Below are 19,208 nucleotides of genomic sequence, written 5' to 3'. Positions count from 1 at the left end.
AACGCTGGGTTGAAGGAAATTTGTAGCTCCTCTCAGATTCCAGAACTTTCTGCCACAGAAATGTGAGGAACATGTGTTTTTTTAGCCAAATTTTGAGGTTTGCAAAGGATTCTGGGTAACAGAACCTGGTCCGAGCCCCGCAAGTCACCCCTCCTTGGATTCCCCTAGGTCTCTAGTTTTCAGAAATGCACAGGTTTGGTAGGTTTCCCTAGGTGCCGGCTGAGCTAGAGGCCAAAATCTACAGGTAGGCACTTCGCAAAAAACACCTCTGTTTTTTTCCAAAATTTAGGATGTGTCCACGTTGCGCTTTGGGGTGTTTCCTGTCGCCGGCGCTAGGCCTACCCACGCAAGTGAGGTATCATTTTTATCGGGAGACTTGGGGGAACGCTGGGTGGAAGGAAATTTGTAGCTCCTCTCAGATTCCAGAACTTTCTGCCACAGAAATGTGAGGAACATGTGTTTTTTTAGCCAAATTTTGAGGTTTGCAAAGGATTCTGGGTGACAGAACCTGGTCCGAGCCCCGCAAGTCACCCCTCCTTGGATTCCCCTAGGTCTCTAGTTTTCAGAAATGCACAGGTTTGGTAGGTTTCCCTAGGTGCCGGCTGAGCTAGAGGCCAAAATCTACAGGTAGGCACTTCGCAAAAAACACCTCTGTTTTTTTCAAAAATTTAGGATGTGTCCACGTTGCGCTTTGGGGTGTTTCCTGTCGCCCGCGCTAGGCCTACCCACGCAAGTGAGGTATCATTTTTATCGGGAGACTTGGGGGAACGCTGGGTGGAAGGAAATTTGTAGCTCCTCTCAGATTCCAGAACTTTCTGCCACAGAAATGTGAGGAACATGTGTTTTTTTAGCCAAATTTTTAGGTTTGCAAAGGATTCTGGGTAACAGAACCTGGTCCGAGCCCCGCAAGTCACCCCTCCTTGGATTCCCCTAGGTCTCTAGTTTTCAGAAATGCACAGGTTTGGTAGGTTTCCCGAGGTGCCGGCTGAGCTAGAGGCCAAAATCTACAGGTAGGCACTTCGCAAAAAACACCTCCGTTTTTTTCCAAAATTTAGGATGTGTCCACGTTGCGCTTTGGGGTGTTTCCTGTCGCCGGCGCTAGGCCTACCCACACAAGTGAGGTATCATTTTTATCGGTAGACTTGGGGGAACATAGATTAGCAAAACAAGTGCTATTGCCCCTTGTCTTTCTCTACATTTTTTCCTTCCAAATATAGGAGAGTGTGTAAAAAAGACATCTATTTGAGAAATTCCCTATAATTCACATGCTTGTATGGTCACCCCGGAATTCAGAGATGTGCAAATAACCACTGCTCCTCAGCACCTTATCTTGTGCCCTTTTTGGAAATGCAAAGGTTTTCTTGATAGCAATTTTTTACTCTTTATATTTCAGCAAATGAATTGCTGTATACCCGGTATAGAATGAAAACGCACTGCAGGGTGCAGCTCATTTATTGGCTCTGGGTTCCTCGGGTTCTTGATGAACCTACAATCCCTATATATCCCCGCAACCAGAGGAGTCCACCAGACGTAACGGTATATTGCTTTCCATAATCTGACATTGCAGGGAAAAGTTACAGAGTAAAACGTAGAGAAAAATTGATGTTTTTTTCACCTCAATTTCAATATTTTTCTCTTTCAGCTGTTATTTTCTGTAGGAAACCCTTGTAGGATCTACACAAATGACCCCTTGCTGAATTCAGAATTTTCTCTACTTTTCAGAAATGATTAGGTTTCTGGGATCCAGCATTGGTTTCATGCCCATTCCTGTCACCGACTGGAAGGAGGCTGAAAGCACAAAAAATTGCAAAAATGGGGTATGCCCCAGTAAAATGCCAAAATTGTGTTGAAAAATTGGGTTTTCTGATTCAAGTCTGCCTGTTCCTGAAAGCTAGGAAGCTGCTGAGTTTAGCACTACAAACCCTTTGTTGATGCCATTTTCAGGGGGAAATCCACAAGCCTTCTTCTGCAGCCACTTTTTCCATTTTTTTAAAAAAAAAACGAAATTTTCACTGTATTTTGGCCAATTTCTTGGCCTCCTTCAAGGGAACCCACAAAGTCTGGGTACCTCTAGAATCCCTAGGATGTTGGAAAAAAAGGACGCAAATTTGGCTTGGTTAGCTTATGTGGACAAAAAGTTATGAGGGCCTAAGCGCGAACTGCCCCAAATAGGCAAAAAAAGGCCTGGCACAGGAGGGGGAAAAGGCCTGGCAGCGAAGGGGTTAACATTTAAATACGTCTTGCCTGTTTTTATTGTTAGTGCTAAGAAGGGTAAACAGTAGCTCCTGTTGACCAGGGGGCCGCATCCGGTCGGGCCGTACTTTGAGTGAAAGAGTTTTGATATTTATTTTCGTAGTACTGAAGCTTGACTACACCCTAAGGTTCACCTTTCGTCTTTCTTTCGTGTCTATCAGCGCCATTTGTCAGTCCCCTTGTCCTTTTTCCATTTTCATGTTATTCGTCCGGTTTGGGAATCGGCACTACTTGTTTTCTTTCGAAGCAGAAGAAGGAAACGGGCGGTTCCTGTCTTTTGGCCACGCACTGCGCACTTGCCTCGCCTTAGCCCAATAGATGTCCGGAATAGTTTGTGCCGCCCACTTTCCCGGTTTTTTTTCTCCACTGACCACGCCTCTGCTTTACAATAACGCCTTCTTCTCTCGTCCACGCCCTTCTCCCTTTACTGCGCCTTCTTCCGGTTCGGCTCGCCACATTTCGTAGAACCCGCCTCTCTCTACTCTCTGTCCCTAAATGTGTTTTTGTCTCCGCCCTCTTTTGGTTAGGTTCACCTAACAATCCTTTGCTTCTTTCACTCTCTAGCTCCGCCCACTGGCCCTTAAACATTCTCTTTGTACTAGTTCAAGTACTTGGCTTCCTTTCCTGCTGTCACCTCCTTTTTGCATTGCTCCACCCGGATTCCACGCCTCTTCTCCCTCCCTAACCCCCTCCACGGCTGTGGCAGAGCACTGTGTCCGGTAACAGTGTGTCAGAGGACTACCCGGAGGACACCTCTTCCTAGCATTGTATGCGCGCGGTTGGAACCCTGGGAGGTGGGGATTTGCAACCTGGCTGTGGCGGTGAGCCTGTGAGTGGACGGGCATGCTGCAGGTTGTGGCAGCAGAAAGAAAAGATCATTCCCGGGAGGTAAGAAACGAGAGACCAAAGACCCAAACTTTATTGTGGGTGGGTGGAGAGGACGGTGGGGGCTTAGCCAATCTCTCAGTCGCGGGCATTACAATGAGCAAGAAAGACAGAGGTCTATAAGCATGGGAGTTGTTGAGTACATGTTGACAGGTTTTTTTAAAGTACTTTTGTCACGTCCTTGCAAAGTAAGGGGCCTACATTTATGTTGCAAAGAGTACTTGTTTTTGTAACTCAGACCTTGTATTACCCTTCCATTAACATGTTTGCTCCTTGGACGTGAACAGGCAGCAGCAGGCTTTCCCTCGTGGGAAAATGCGAGAAACTGTTTGCAAAGGAAAGCATGGTCTCATGTTTTAAGATAAGTCAGTGACTGCCCGCGCCACTGTTTTTTTTGCACAGAGTCCTGGCAGTCAATTTTTTTTTTTTTTTATTGGTCTGGATGCATTTTCCTGGCCCACCTAACAGGGCAGTTGGATTTTAGTGAAGTCTTATTATAAATAGTTAAATGCACCACTTTTATTCAGATTAAAATGTCTTGGGATATAAGCTAAATTTGAAAACTGGAATATAAACTGTCTTAATGAAAATAGGAAGAATGATGATGGGAAATGGATATTGTTCTTATAAAAAAGCGAGAAATAAGGCCGGGCCGTTTCTGGTCTGATTCCCTTTAGTGCATTCACAATTGACATTGTTGATTATCTAGGAGGCAACGTATACCTGTAGGCAAATGATACCAAGGTGTGTTGTAGAGCTTGAAACTGATGAGCCATTATGTAGAAACGGTGCTGTGCTTCTCTGGAAAAAGACAGTTTATATTCAGTGAAGTCATGTGTGGCATGTAAAAGGCGGTGTCAGTTGGCTGCTGGTGAAGTTATAGAAAGCGGCCTGACCAAAACACAAAATGTGGCATGAATGTTAAAAAAGCTTTGACAATTTAACTAGTCGTTGTTTTTTTACTAAACTTACACTGAGCACTGGTACAGTATGGGAAGCAGCAGGGCAACAGACAGTTACAAGACCGGAAGTATCCACTTCCTTCAATATAGGACATACACTCAAGCAAGATTTACCCAGGACTGTTAGGCACAGGCAGTGTTTTTGCCATTATGGTCAGCAGAAGTATGCTTCCTGATACTCCCACTGACCGGTACTTGCATGTTTATCGTTACTCATTGAAGACAAAAGTGTGTTGGTAGTTGCCTTGCCACTGTAAACAGAAACAGTACAGGTGAGACATTTGTCACAAATTCAAACTTTCCTAATACCGAAAGAATCCTAAAATTATTTTGCCCAACTGTGTGCCGTCGACACATTGACCTGCTGTAAAATGCCTAACAGGGAAATCTATGTAAATGCCCTCTCGATTCCTTCCTCCACCTCGGAATCTCCTCTAATATATATTGAATATTAGCTCAAATACTCTGTTAGTGAAGCACCAGCCTTATGCTTTTGGCTTACTTGGTCTATCTAAATATTCTGCCTGAAGGGTTCTTTTCACTTAGGCCTTCTATGTGCCCAACCCACACTGTTGCCCCCGAATGTAACCTTACTCGAACTTCAATAAAAACCAGTTGGCCTTAGACATTAGACTAGTCTTTACACCTATGTCTACTGTTGCCTACATTCTCCACTTGCATTTTATCACACGCTGTGTATTTTGACCTTAGCAAACTCCAGGTTTTATACCTTGTGCTATTCAGATGCTCCATCACAAGGCCCCATTCCTTCATATTCCTCATCCCATTTGATCATTCGTGTGAGTATCTCTCACTTCAAAGGCCATTCCCTGGCTTAATAGTCAGTACTACACCCATTAGGTATTCACTCTTCTGCATGGAGTGTTCATCAATATTCACGGTTCAGTACAATATCTACAAACACACATTTACTTCGCCAGCTCAAAGAAAATGCTTTCTTGTACTCAATTTTATTGTTTAATTTTTCACATCCTTGCATTTTCTGTTATTCCTTATTTATATTAATAATTTCTATTCTCCTGTGCATTTTGAATGTAAATGGTCCTTTGCGAGTGCAAAGATTACTCACTTAGAACATTATTTTTATTTAGATAGTTTAAAAACTGCTACTATAGTAGTGTAGTTGAAGATATGCCACCAGGTTCTAGTAGTACGACAACCACCTTAGTCCTTTAAAAATGTTGACCACGCTCCAGTAGAAGGAACAGATGTACCTTTAAGAAAGAGAGGACAACTGGGAGATAAGTTCAGAAGGTTTATATCCTGTGCTACAATGTAACAACCAGATATGCAGGGCTTCTCCAACAACTGCAATGGCCGGTCTTTTTGGCCATCCTAAAGTTTGCAGACCATTATTTTACTTTCCCTCTGATGTCTTTGAGTAGGTATTTTTCACATACATACATACATACATACATACGCTACATTGAGCCCCCTTACATTTTGTGCCAGTCGCAAACTTTTATCTTGGCAGTCACTCACTGTATCAGAAATGAACCACTTATGAGCATAAATAAGACATCTGTATCTGTTCTGCACAAAGCAGCATTTAGACGAAAATCTGTTGTGGGCATTTTCTGCTTATTTCAATTTATTTTGGATCCAACCTTCTAAACACCTTACAGTGAACCATCCTATTTTATTAATGCACTACCAAAGAATGGCAGTCCTTGGCCCACTTCAGCACTCAGGCATGAACGTAATCTTCACATGCATAATTGGTTGCAGATTCACATCCAATTACAACGTATTTTGAACCTCAATCTTTTTCTCAGTACTAGTCTAAACTTATTATTTTTGAATAAGAGTGTTGTTTTTCCCTGACAGCTGTGCTGTGAGGAGTTAAATCTTGCATCGCCCTTCACAAGCAGGCGTGGAGGTTACAGTTATTTAGAGTGAGGCATAGGGCTTGTTCATATCACTGACATGGAGGCTCCTCTTGCTGACGAGCTGTTCGGAAATGCATTTGAAATTGCTTCCCAGAACTGCCATGTTTCTCGCCTCACTTGCTTTGTTTCCGTGTAGTCCAGATACGACACCAAGCTATTTTTCTTTGACACATTCTTCAAGTACCTAGCACTCTGAAGTTGATAAAGCAAATTACACCATAAATTAGTTCATTCAAATTATAACATTTAATAAGTGAATTATTATCTAGATTTAAAGACAGGCTCAGGTGAACCTTAATGGTAATTTTTTATTCGTTCGGTGAATCGACGGGATTTGTTTGCCTTTTTCTCCATTCTGATGCGTGTATATACCACTTTTTGGTTTGTAATGCCTGAATTGAACCAGCTGCTACTTTTGTTTACACCGTGACAGATCGGTGCACAGCAGAGACAAATGTTGACCAATAGAAAATAAATTTGTCAGTCAAACAAATCTAATGTATTTTGTTGTTTCGCCACTAATGAGGGGATTCCTGTAGTTTTTTTCTGGGGGGGGCGAGGGAGGGTGTTATGCGGCTTACTGATGCTCTCTTATTAATTTGTTGCGCTTTACAGTATATGCTTGCTTAACATAACACAGCAGTTTTTGGGTGACAGATCAGCATAGATAATATACTCTGCACTGGTCATGTGCTCCAGGGTTTGCATGACAGCAGGTGCCCCAGGCCTCCGTAGGCAAGTAATCTGAGTATTTATTTATTTTTGCGTATTTAACCGTTATTCATTTAGGAAGTCTAAGATTGTTTCGCATCAAATAGACAAAAGCCCCAAGACGTTAATGAAAGTGGGACACGCGTGTTGCCAGAAATTACTTCCCTGCTATTTGTGGCTTCTGTGCATTGCCACTAGCACAGTCCATTGCAGCATTTTAAAGGCAGGTGCTAAACGTTTTATGTGAACATTAAAATGATCACCTCGAAGTAAGATTCTGAATGCTGTTCGTAATATCTATAAATTGCTTAAACAACCCCCAATAAGTCCTAGCTTCTGTTTCTAGTGCTATATTCCTGACTTAATTTTACTCCATGTGGCTAAAATCAAACATGGCAAATGCATCCGTACAAGATAAGAATAATTAAAATGTGTGGTAGTTTGCAGACAGTCTTCACACAGGTTATGGAAACGCCTCTGCCTTTTAACCTTGCAGCTGTCAAGAATTATTAATCCACCCACTGTGCCTATTTTATCTCCTGGGTTTTACAAAGCAGTAGGATAATCCCGGATCAGTTGTGCTGACCCCTGGCAATTGGTTCAACTACAGTGTTTACATTGTGGCATGCATTTTGTTACACACACTGGGTGTGTGAACAGTGCACTTAGACGCACCACTTTTTATTGTAGAACCCAGAATGCTATCCTAATTATCGTCTTTTCAGTTATTTTCATCCATACATGAGTTTTCAGCCCCAGCTGTTAATTATTCATGTTAGTGGAGTGTTTAACCTAGACATAAGCACACTTGTGTGTGCTACAATAGCAATACAAAATAGTGAAGCTGTGAATGCAGTTTCTCTGAGTTTAGCAAATGCTTTGTTTTTTTCATATTGCACAATTCACTAAATTGTAATATTACTTGTTAAAGTGTATGTAACCTTGTAGGAAATATATCTATGATTTCCCACCAAGAGTGAAAATAGGCCTGCTGATTAGGGTTGTACGACTAAGAGTTAGGTGCAAGTGGCTTCATATAAGGATGTCTTATAAAGCGCTATGGTAGGTATTATCGTGGCAAAGCCTGGGCTAAAAGTGCATTACTGCTGTCTTTTCATCATCACATACTCAGTGCAGTGTACATTCAAGAACCACAGGTTAGTCACACAGCTTTTATGTTTAGGTGATGGGATTAGCTGAAACGGTGTTCACAGTGGTGCTACAGCAAATGTCAACCTTCCAGCAACATTTGAGGTGCCAAAGCTAGTGGAAAGGGGAACTGATGTCCTCTTTTGAGGTTTGCACATTTCAGTTTAAGGCTGTACTAACTTGTCTGTGGAGTCCAGAGATATTATTTTACGACCAAAGGAGTGGTATGCTACATGTAAGCATTACTGCTTGTAGGATCGTGCTCCTCACTGAAACAATGGGGTGCAGTTTCGGTTAGAACACTAATTGCTAACTGTAAGGGCAAATGTCGAGGGGAAGAACACAATCCTTACTAAAATATTGTCTTCATTTACAATACTGAATCGGCAGAACAGGAGAAATTCCCTTTCGGACTCAGTTACTGCTGAAGACAGTGATGCTTTGAATGTTGGTAGTCTACTGGCCCACTTGGCTCAATATCGCAATGTTTTAATGTATTTAGCACATTCAGTAATTGGAACAGCCTGGCCATAAACAGAGGATCAGCCTGCATTTGGCTAACATGTCTCTTTGAAATCAGAAAACAATGAACACACAAAACTCAATCACCATATTTTTTTTTATGTGTACAAGAAATTACAGATTTTGACTCATTTATTTGTTTAAACTGAATCTTGAAAGTATTGCCCATTAGAGGTTGCATATTTGTATAATTTTTAACACATTGATCTTTGACTTATTTTCGGTGTTCAGCTTTAAACATTAAACCTACAAGTGCCTGTTTAAGGCTTGTACAGTAGTTTGATGTTAATCTGTAAAGTATAAAGTAGTGTAGTACTTGGCTTATAAATGCTACTTTATTTTTTAAACAATTTAAATTACATTCAGAAAGGTTGCAAAATGTGCAGTATATCTAAAGAGTTTGACCAATAGTGTATTATCAAAGAAGTAGTGTCAGGGGAATCTTGATTCATATCTATCAAACCTTGCACTTCCAATCATTCATGTGTACTCTGAAACTAGTAGGACTCCTAGGGACTTGGCCTGTGACAAATAGAAAATGATCGCCCTATCCCCTTTTCCATATAATAAAGGCATGAAGCCTCCCTAATGTGAACCAAACACAAAATCTTCATACTAATTATATTTGCCGTCTGAGAAATGTGGCTGTTGGTTGAGGGGAGTGAAACCCTACTGAAGCAGCAGCTGCATCCTTGTCAGGGTGAACCACAAACATTCACAAAATTAACCTGTACTTAAACCTCTGGTAGCTTGGCACAAAAGCAATCAGGCCTAGCTCAAAGGCAGCACTTGTGCAGCACTTAAACAGTAGTAAGGGAAAGTCCCACGCCAATTTTGAAAACTAGAGCAGACTTTAATAAATTATTTGACACCAAAATGATAAAAATTCAATAAGTAGAGCCAGAGTTATGAATTACCATCAAGTTGTACAAGACCAGAGCAAAGTCGAAAGTTGTGGCCGACCACAATGGAGCATGGTTCGGATACACAAAGTGGACTGGGCTCAGTCTCCACTTACCTTTGAAGAATTGTTCAAGAAAAATGTTCATAAAGGCAAGGTTGCCGGTGGTCTTCGAGGAGCTGGCGTCATGGACAAAGTTGTAGTGAAGATTTCTGCATTCTGACTTGCTCTTTTCACGAAGTTGGAAAAAAAACAGCAGGATGAAGCTGCAGGCTGTAGCCCACAAGGCCGGATTCTGCGAAGAGCCTCTGAACAGGATTTGCTGCTGATGAGAAGATCGTAGTGGGAGCTGCCACAGAGTCAGGCCGATCAGCAAGCAGGTAGATCCCATTCTCCTCGCTAGTTCTGAGAGTACTTTTTTGGCAGACAATTTTGGAAGTCCTGAGTTTTGGAGTAGGGCTATCTCAGCACCTTTAGCACCATTTCTAATGGTCTAGGACTGGAGAGGCACCACTTGGAGGGTCAGAACATAGTCAGGTAGAGCCCTGGGGCAGCTTCAAGATGGTTGGAGCCTTTTCTGTCCCTAATGCTCTGATTAGGAGACTAGCCAACTAGCCCTTGGCATCACTCTGAAAGTCCTGGGTTCACACAGAAAAGCAGGTCTCAAGCAATAGAGTAGTTCTTAGAGGGCTCAGAGCAGGCTTCAGGTGGCAAGGCAGTCCTCTTGGTAAAGCAGTCTATCCACACCAGGTCAGTCCTCTGTTCCATAAGTGAGCTGAAGAGTGGGTCCTATTTTTTATACATGATGCCAGCTTTGAAGTGGAAGAAACTTTGTGAGTCACCCCCCCACACACACAGAAGTATCTAGAATTTCAGGCCTTCAGGCCCTGAATCCATACTGTCTGCAGTCACAATAGGCTAGTTTCTCTGAAGTGCAAGTAGGGCTGTGTAGAGCTCTGCCCCCCAACTTGCTTTGCATGGCCCATCCTGTTGTAAATTATGAAATCACTCCTATGCATGTCATCATCTTGAAGTTGTGTTTTCAATTGTTTTTGGATGACTGTTGTTAAACGTTCTCCTTCAGGGTATTACTGTTGGAAATATCCTCTTAAGATGCCAGCTCAACTTAAAGATCCATGTTGTACTGTGGTCTCTCAGGCTACTGACTCTCCTGTGACTTTCAAGCCAGAAAGAAGTTTGCTACTTAACATTATATTTACACCAAACCAAAATTTTAGACGATGAAGGAGTGTGCTAGAATTCAGGAAATGTAGCCTGTGTGGTTTTGATGTGGCACAGACTGCATATATGATTTGCCACGTATGTGAGCATGACAAGAAGTTTGAGTTCTCTGTTTTTTGGTTTGTAACATTTTCAGTCAAGGATGCAGTAAATAGTTGTATGTCAGACCAGCATGATGTGCCACAGGGATACACATTATAAATAAAGTTATAGTTGTACATTCGAGCATAATATGTTTTGAAGAAATAACTTTTAAAATGATTTTGTTTAGTAATTTGAAAGCTGGTGTACTTTTAAATTTTTAATTGTGGTTGGTTGTGTTTTTGTTTTTTTTTTACTTATAATTTTTTTTTAAAGCAGAAGAGTTAATATCATTTTTGCCTTTCTCATGTTTGGAAGTAATCACATAATATTTTCATCGGATGCCTTTAATTTGGAGCACCTAATTTGTTAGCTTAGTAGTTGAGGAGCACTAGGCCCTGATGGACTATTTATTATAGTTATAGAGTAGAAAGGTCTGAGGGTTCATTAATTCGGTCCAATTTGTAAATGTTTTTCTTGCCATTCAAATGTCCCAGATTCCTATAGAGATTTCCTCCACTGTCTATTTTTGGAAAAAAAGACACCTGAGTGAATCCTTTAAATTACAGATTGAGTGACTTACTGTATATCTGTGTAAAAACCTTTACATATATATGTATTTTCCAGTTGTAGAATTGGTTTGCAAGGAAAGATCTTATTAACGCTACAAATCTGAGTTTAGAGAGGGTAATCTATGGTCTGAAAACCGTTTTTTTATTTCTTGTCTAGCAATAAATTACATTGAATGTAAAGCTTCTGAACATCCTCCTTATGGATTATTGTATGGTTTATGGTCTGCTCAGCTGTAACATTCTGAGGCTGAGGACAGGAGATACAGGAGCAGCCTATCGGCAAAAACAGATGCCATGCTGTAGGTATAAAAAAAGATCGTCTTTTGGTAAACACTGCCACTGGAGATTGGGGATGGGGGGTGAGAATGAGATAACAATGGAGGCTGTGCCTCTGGCAGAAAAATTAGAAAAGGGAGAGTTGAAAAAGCAATGTCAAGTTTGTTGGGTGGCAGGGGTGAGAAAACATGGTGGCAGTCATCCACGTATCAAACTGTTCAGCTATAAGGTTTCTATCTGGTTAATCTGGTAAGTAGGTGGGAAGTGATAAGAGGGTCTGTTAGATTGTTGTGCCTTAAATTTAGACCACCCTCTAGGTAATGTAGGTGACCACTGACTCATAGAAAAAGAGGCATTCAACTTTATGTTGAAAGGGACTAGTGCTTTGGGCAAATCAATAAACTCTTATACTTTGGTCTGTTTGTGGTCATCTGACCAGCCTTTTAGTTAGCTCAAGATGTGGAAAAAGTGGAGTGGCAAAGAACATAAGGTGGTGGAGGTGGGACAGCCCCAACGAGATTTGATGCATTCCAAGGATCACTGTTACCACTAAACATTCTTAATATTTTGCATGCTCTACCGCACGTTGTTTACAGTGAAGGAGGCTTGGTTGAAGTTTAATGTGATTGTCTATTTTGCTGTGATTCTCTCGAAATGTTTACTCCCATTCTACTTTAACTTTTTGTGTCTGCTGCAAGTTCATCTAACATAGTATTTTTAAAGTAGTAGGCAGCTGCTGTTGATAAAGCATTGCACCAAGTTGTGTGCAAACAAACATTTCTTATGATTTATACAGATTTGTAGTCTATTTTATCAAGGATAAGCAAATTCCTGTGTAATTTGTTTTTAATGCGCTTTATATAGTGTTTGTTTATTGTAATTTTGAATTGCATTCCTTTTCACGTTTCTCTATCACTATTGTACATCTTTTATTATTTGAATCATGGCATTGCCTGAAAAGAAAATGTTACATGTTTTGTTTTCTGAAAATAATACCATTGAAAGTGTAAGTAAAACATGACTGGAAAATACTAATAAATTGAGCTTGACTCGCAAGCTCTTATCAACGTGCCCCCTTATGTTGCAATAGACGTAAGAAGGCAGACTTACCTGTAGCTTTGACAGATTGTTGATGTAGTGGATGGGGTTCCGAAATCCATACTTTGTAGGATACCAAACGATTGCAAAACACTGCTTTTCTTTCTCTATAGAGAGAATTGCACTGTGCGTTTACTTATGTTAACGGTTTCAGTATTTAGTGGGTTCAGTATTCTGGTATTCTTGCTGGAGATCCTATCTAAGGAACAGAATTATTTGGATTAAGGGTGATCTATGTAATGCACATGTTTTCCAGCGTTTAACTCTCCAGTAGATTGTTGCTGAATAATTAACACTCTTTCATTATGTTTTGTTAAAAAGGCGTCTGTGAAGTTAATCTTTCCATCAGTATATATCAGTTCCATGGAATAAAGCAGAAATATACACTTGGCTAATGAGCAACTTGCAGCATCCTTAAATCAGGGGTGTGGAATTTAATATAATATCGACTTGTCCGTTGGACACGTTGCTTCCTTAATCTACTTGTCCTGTAAAAGAAACCTGCTTGTCCCTTTGGTGGTATGTACTGCGGCAACAAAGTATGGCAGAAGTCTTATCATTTAAGGGCTCTGATAATAGCCTCTCTGATTATGCCAGGGCTAGCAATTTGAAGCCCTTCTATAGCAATTTCCTTATTTTGCCACCTTACCGCAGATCTACATGCCGGAGGAAGCAGTAAGCAATAGTTCTAGGGCTGGAATGCCTTTGAGCCTGTGCAAATCTACTGACTTGCATGTTTTAAGGATTGTTACCAGCTCTTCTCTAATCTCTTTCCATACTGATAGAGATTGGAAATTTACTCCTGGCAAGGGCAGAAGTTGAAGTTCTTCCAAGGTTACGACAAAAGTGGTTGGAGGAAAAATGAACTTGTAAACGCATAATAGATTTTTCGCATGATCTACACATGCATATTTGCTCGTGCTAAAATACAGTTCACAAATATTTTATAGGAGTATAATTGCCTGGTCTATGTCTGTAAATTCTTGTGAGTTCATGAAAGCCCCTAATGCAAAGACCTATATCGTGGATGCACTTTTGTGACTTTCTTTAAGGATTGGGCCCCCACTAAGGTCTGCCATTTGAATTTTTTTTTTTTAAATTCAGATTCCATTTCTCTCTATATCCATCTACCGACTGGCTTTACTGTGAGTTATGGTAGTCTGCTAAATACCTACCTCCAGATAACTTCTATTTTTATATTGCAAGTTAGGTGATATCTGGGCTGGTACTATAGAAGCCTTAGCTGTAAAAGCCCGAAAAGGCAGAGCACATGCCAGGGAAATAATCTGAGCTACCCTGCAGACTGATAATGCCATTGCTTTTGCAGCGAAGAATCCTATAGTTAGATCAAAGCATTTTTTTTTTAGGTCTGACTGCAGGCACATATATTTGTTTGGAAGTAGTAAATATTTTGTTAGAATGCAGTTGTAACATTAGTGCATCTTGTAACTGTGACCCAGTGTGTGATTTTGTTTGATGTATTTAAGTTGCCTAAATAGCACTGTAATTTCCTCTTTATTGCATTTCGCATTTAGATGTGTGTGCTGTTTGAAGTTCACTAATTACTGTTGCTCATCCGTTTGTTCTTCTTTGCAGTCATATCAACATGCGGGGTTTATAGCTGTTTTTGTTCATAAGGGAAACACGTTAGCGCAGTGTTGTCCAACCTTTTTATCGCCGCGGACCGGTAAATGTTTGATAATTTTTCCGTGGCCCGCTTGTCCCATTGTGTGACAAGCGGGCCACGGAAAAATTATCAAACATTTACCGCCCGCCACAGTGGGGCGGCCCGGTGCCGATTAATCCACGGACCGGCACCGGTCGGCGACCCGGGGGTTGGGGAACACTGCATTAGCGCATAGGGTTTCATAAATGTGCAACGCAAATACAGGCCTTTAAAAAAAAAAATAAAAAATAAAAATACATCCTCTAAATTCACCACTTGTGTCTCAAACTTTCTCTTTTGAATCCTTTTTTTATAACATTCTTCTTTGATGGTATAGCTTAACTCTGGGATTTAGTTACTGCAGTTTGTTTAACAGTGGGCACTGCTCCCAGAGTCTCTATTGTTGTAGACCAAGATGCATCTCCATTTTAGTGCTTTCCTGCTAGGACCGATGGGGCAAATACACCAAGTTGCTCAACTATTGCCCAGCACCTTTCCTAACAAAAATCAAGTTACTGGCTGTAGTAATGCTTTTTCATTTGTTTTGCCAAGTCACATATAATAAATACCAAACACCAACAATTAAACAATTTCTTTCATGCACAATAGGAGACATCTATCTAATGATGACCTCTAAAGTCCAGAATATATGCACAGTCGAATATCCAGACACTTTCACAATTTTAAGGAAGCATATACACTAGAGCAGCATGGCTTTTTGAATAAAGCAGTGTCATTCAACAACAGGCCTGCCTTGTCTTGTTGTAGAGTATTGCCTGTGATATAGATGTAAAACACTCATCAAAGTTTATGCAAGAAAATAAAAACATTGGTTATAGCTATCGAGACACTACTTTTGCGGGTTCCATTGTCAATTGTATGGGTCTTTAACCTATTTGTAAGTGCATTCCAATGGGATTGGCTTGTTAAACCTAAACAGAAGAAAGTCTGTTGCTTCAAAATTCCTTCGGGCTGTCTTATTCTGTGGCAAAGTATATTTGTTTTCACAAGTTTAAGCAAACGCATCTTTTTAGTGAATTAATTTTCTCAACTTTATGGAGTTGTGAGTATAAGAACATCCCCACTATTTAACACACAGAATAACCTGAATTAAATAACCATCCACAGTCCTCTTATCCACGTGCCCTCTAGGTATTTGTTGGATTGGTATTTATGAGCCATGTCCTTTATTTAGCTTCTAATTCATGAGCACTTATTTCATGTGTCTTTCACCTCAGTGCATTGCTGCAGCCAATGAGGAACTGCCAGCAGAAGGACCCTACTGTCTGACACGACCTCTCTCGCTGCTCACATGCTATCTTACTTCATGTTCCTGCTTGCTGTGCATGGCTGCTTTGGCTGATAATCAGAAGTTTGAAGAAGGGTTATAATCATCATCGCTTAGTCAATCTGCAGAGTAGCTGAAACTCTGAAGCATGATGGCCAAGAACTAACGGGGCACAGTATATCTACCAACATTTAACATATGTTTTGTCACACCAAGCTATTTGCTTCTGCAGATGGCACAGTTGAAAATGAGTATGTAGTGCAGAATTGTGCAGTGTACTGCTGACTCATTTTTAAGTCTGTCCTTACCCAATACCTTTTGTATAATATATTTACGTATAGGACTTTCAGCCAGCCTTCTTCATCATACTGTTATTGTGTCATTTACATATTTCTTCTGCTCACTGTAGTATACAGCATGGGGCAGTGGGTGAATCCACTTCAGCCACCGGCTAGCTCTAATGTGAGTAACTGCATTCTGCCCTTTCATAAGAAGCACAATCCACACGCAAAGTTGTTGCCTTTAATGCCAGGGACTACTATGGCAGTGTGCTTTTAGAAACCAAAAACATATTTTTCACATTTGTCCACTGTTGTCCAAATAATACATTTTTGCAAAAACCTGACAAAACGAGCACTGCAGCCAAAAGACTGGTAGGCAGATCAAGACATATTATTGGCTTTGCCAGTGCTTGTTTTAAAAGCTACCATTGTCCTTTTGTACTATAGAAAGAACAGAAATGTTTCACAATAATAATGATAATATATATATTATTATTATTAACCTCTTAGCTGCTGCCCTCCCCCCTCCCCCAGTGCTGAGCCCTTTTTGGCTATTTGGGGTAGTTTGCGCTTAGGCATACATAACTTTTTGTCCACATAAGCTATCCACGCCAAATTTGCGTCCTTTTTTTCCAACATCCTAGGGATTCTAAAGGTACCCAGAGTTTCTGGGTTCACCTGGAGGAGACCAAGAAATTAGCCAAAAAAATGGGGGAAAAAGGGCTGCCGAAGAAGGCTTGTGGTTTTTACCCTGAAAATGGCATCAACAAAGGGTTTGCGGTGATAAAATCACCATCTTCCCAGCTTTCAGGAACAGGAAGAGTTGAATCAGAAAACCACATTTTCACCAAAGTTTGGCATTTTACTGGGACATACTTAATTTTTACTATTTTTGGTGCTTTCATCCTCCTTCCAGTTAGTGACAGGAATGGGTGTGAAACCAACACTGGATCCCGGAAAGCTAAGTATTTCTGAAAAGTAGACAGAATTCTGAATTCAGCAAGGGGTCGTTTGTGTAGATACTACAAGGTTTTCCTACAGAAAATAACAGCTGAAAAAATAAATATTGAAATTGAGCTAAAAAAAACTGCAATTTTTCACAGCGTTTTACTCTGTAACTTTTTCCTGCAATGTCAGATTTCTTAAAGCAATATACCGTTACGTGTGCTGGACTCTTCTGGTTGCAGGGATATATAGGGCTTGTAGGTTCATCAAGATCCCTAGGTACCCAGAGCCAATAAATGAGCTGCACCTTGCAATGGGTTTTCATTCTATACCGGGTATACAACAATTCATTTGCTGAAATATAAAGAGTGAAAAATAGGTATCAAGAAAAACTTTGTATTTCCAAAATGGGCATAAGATAAGGTATTGAGCAGCAGTGGTTATTTGCCCATCTCTCAATTCCGGGGTGCCCATATTAGCATGTGAATTACAGGCCATTTCTCAAATAGACGTCTTTTTTACACACTGTCTTACATTTGGAAGGAAAAAATGTAGAGAAAGACAAGGGGCAATGACGCTTGTTGTGCTATTCTGTGTTCCCCCAAGTCTCCCGATAAAAATGGTACCTCACTTGCGTAGGTAGGCCTAATGCTCGCAACAGGAAAGGCAACATGGACACATCACATTTTTACATTGAAATCTGATGTGTTTTTTGCAAAGTGCCTACCTGTGGATTTTGGCCTCTAGCTCAGCCGGCACCTGGGGAAACCTACCAAATCTGCAAATTTTTGAAAACTAGACACCTAGGGGAATCCAGGATGGGCTGACTTTTGTGGGGCTCTGATCAGGTTCTGTTACCCAGAATCCTTTGCTAACCTCAATATTTGGAGAAAAAAAATCACTTTTCCTCACATTTCGGTGATAGAAAGTTCTGGAATCTGAGAGGAGCCACAAATTACCTTCCACCCAGCATTCCCCCAAGTCTCCTGATACAAAATGGTGCCTCACTTGTGTGGGTAGGCCTAGTGCCCGCGACAGGAATAGATCACACAACGGTCAATGTTGGTACTTACATGAGGCAACTGTTGACCCTGGGGTGATCCATTCCTTGCGCAGGCACTAGGTATAGGCACTCAAGTGGGGTAGTGTTTTTATCAGGACAGGTGAGGAATCACTGGGTGGTAGGAATTTTGTGGATCGCAGCACTTTGTGTGACAGAAATGCAAGAAAAATTGAGTTTTTATTCAACATTTTAGCTTTACAGGGTATTCTGGGTAAGAAAACTTTTTGGAATCCACACAAGTCACACCTCTGTGGACTCCCCCGGATGTCTAGTTTCCAGAATGTTTGGGTTTAGTATGTTTCCCTATATAGCCGCCGAACCCAGGACCAAAAACACAGGTGCCTGCCTTACAAAACCAGTTTGTTTTGTGATAGATAATTTTGATGTATCCACAATACAATTCAGGAAGTGGAATTGGGGGCTGAACTAAACTGGGGAGCTCCCAAGAGAGCACCCTCTCTTTGCTTGCCCCCGCATTCACCTGCTCTCTCGGTTGGGCTAACCCCCTATTGCCCTGTTGCACAGACTGTGCTTGCGAAGGGACAACAGGACTGCCCTCATCACCTTCCTCACAATTTACTGGAAGGAGTTATCCAATGGGACTCCTCCAACTGAAAAATCACTCCCAGAGTCTACGCCATTGTCCTATCCCTCAGATGCTGTCTCGGTCTCTGATCCTATGTCAGAGCTGTCCTCTATAACCCGAGTGACTTCAGCAGCAGTCATCCATCAAGATGCCATCTCTGCTATTGTCTAAACTGTTGCTCTAAAACACTAGCCTACGTAGACAGTCACAAAATTGCTGGTGTGTGTGTGATACGTGCAACAGTAGAGGCCACCTTACCTGCGCTTCTTCCCTCAATCAGCACGTTCTTTCAAGACACTCAAACACCTTGTCACATACCATTCGTCACAGTCTTTAGCGCCTCCTACGCCCAGTCCAACAATCATTATTGGTGCTCCCACTCCCATGTCCTCCTCCTTGGATTCCCTCATTACCACCCAGCAAACGTGCTCTTCATCTTTCCATAGCCACCCCGCACATACATTTTATTTGTATTATAGTGCAAGTAGTGGCTGACTTTACTAATGTACTCAGCTATTTACATAAAATACAGATTTGCTCTTAGCAGTAGTCATATAAACCTTCTGCGCTTGTTTATGGCACTAAAACTGCCACTAGACAAAAGTCTGATCCTTTTGTAGCGGAAACATAATCACAAGACTTACTTGACTTTTTTATTGCTGCCTAAAAGCTACAGTTGAAATGCGTCAGTTGAAGTATGTGCACTGCTTCAAAGACGTAAGCTACAACTGGTGGCAAATATATAAAATATATCTATCACTTTTATATGTGGGTCTGGTTTTCCTGGGGGCCGATTGCAGCCCCCAGGGAAACCACA

The 19,208-nt window shown here is 41.1% G+C and overlaps 1 protein-coding gene across 4 annotated transcripts in view; it reads left to right on the top strand.

The window, feature by feature from the left end:
- The first annotated feature begins 2,962 nt into the window (after nt 1–2,962).
- Nucleotides 2,963–19,208, top strand: part of AKAP13 (A-kinase anchoring protein 13) — a 1,053,268-nt gene continuing 1,037,022 nt past the window's right edge. For 3 of the 4 annotated variants that reach the window (XM_069222736.1, XM_069222738.1, XM_069222735.1), the window contains exon 1: nt 3,019–3,141. The gene's annotated coding sequence lies outside the window, so the exon portion shown is untranslated. Of the gene's footprint in view, nt 3,142–19,208 lie in introns of all 4 variants that reach the window. The other variant, XM_069222739.1, reaches the window with a different exon arrangement.

The sequence above is a fragment of the Pleurodeles waltl genome, chromosome 3_1, assembly GCF_031143425.1.
Source record: "Pleurodeles waltl isolate 20211129_DDA chromosome 3_1, aPleWal1.hap1.20221129, whole genome shotgun sequence".
Taxonomy (NCBI): Eukaryota; Metazoa; Chordata; class Amphibia; order Caudata; family Salamandridae; genus Pleurodeles; species Pleurodeles waltl.
The sequence above is the reverse complement of the archived record's forward strand: the minus strand, read 5'-3'. Positions and strand labels throughout refer to the sequence as shown.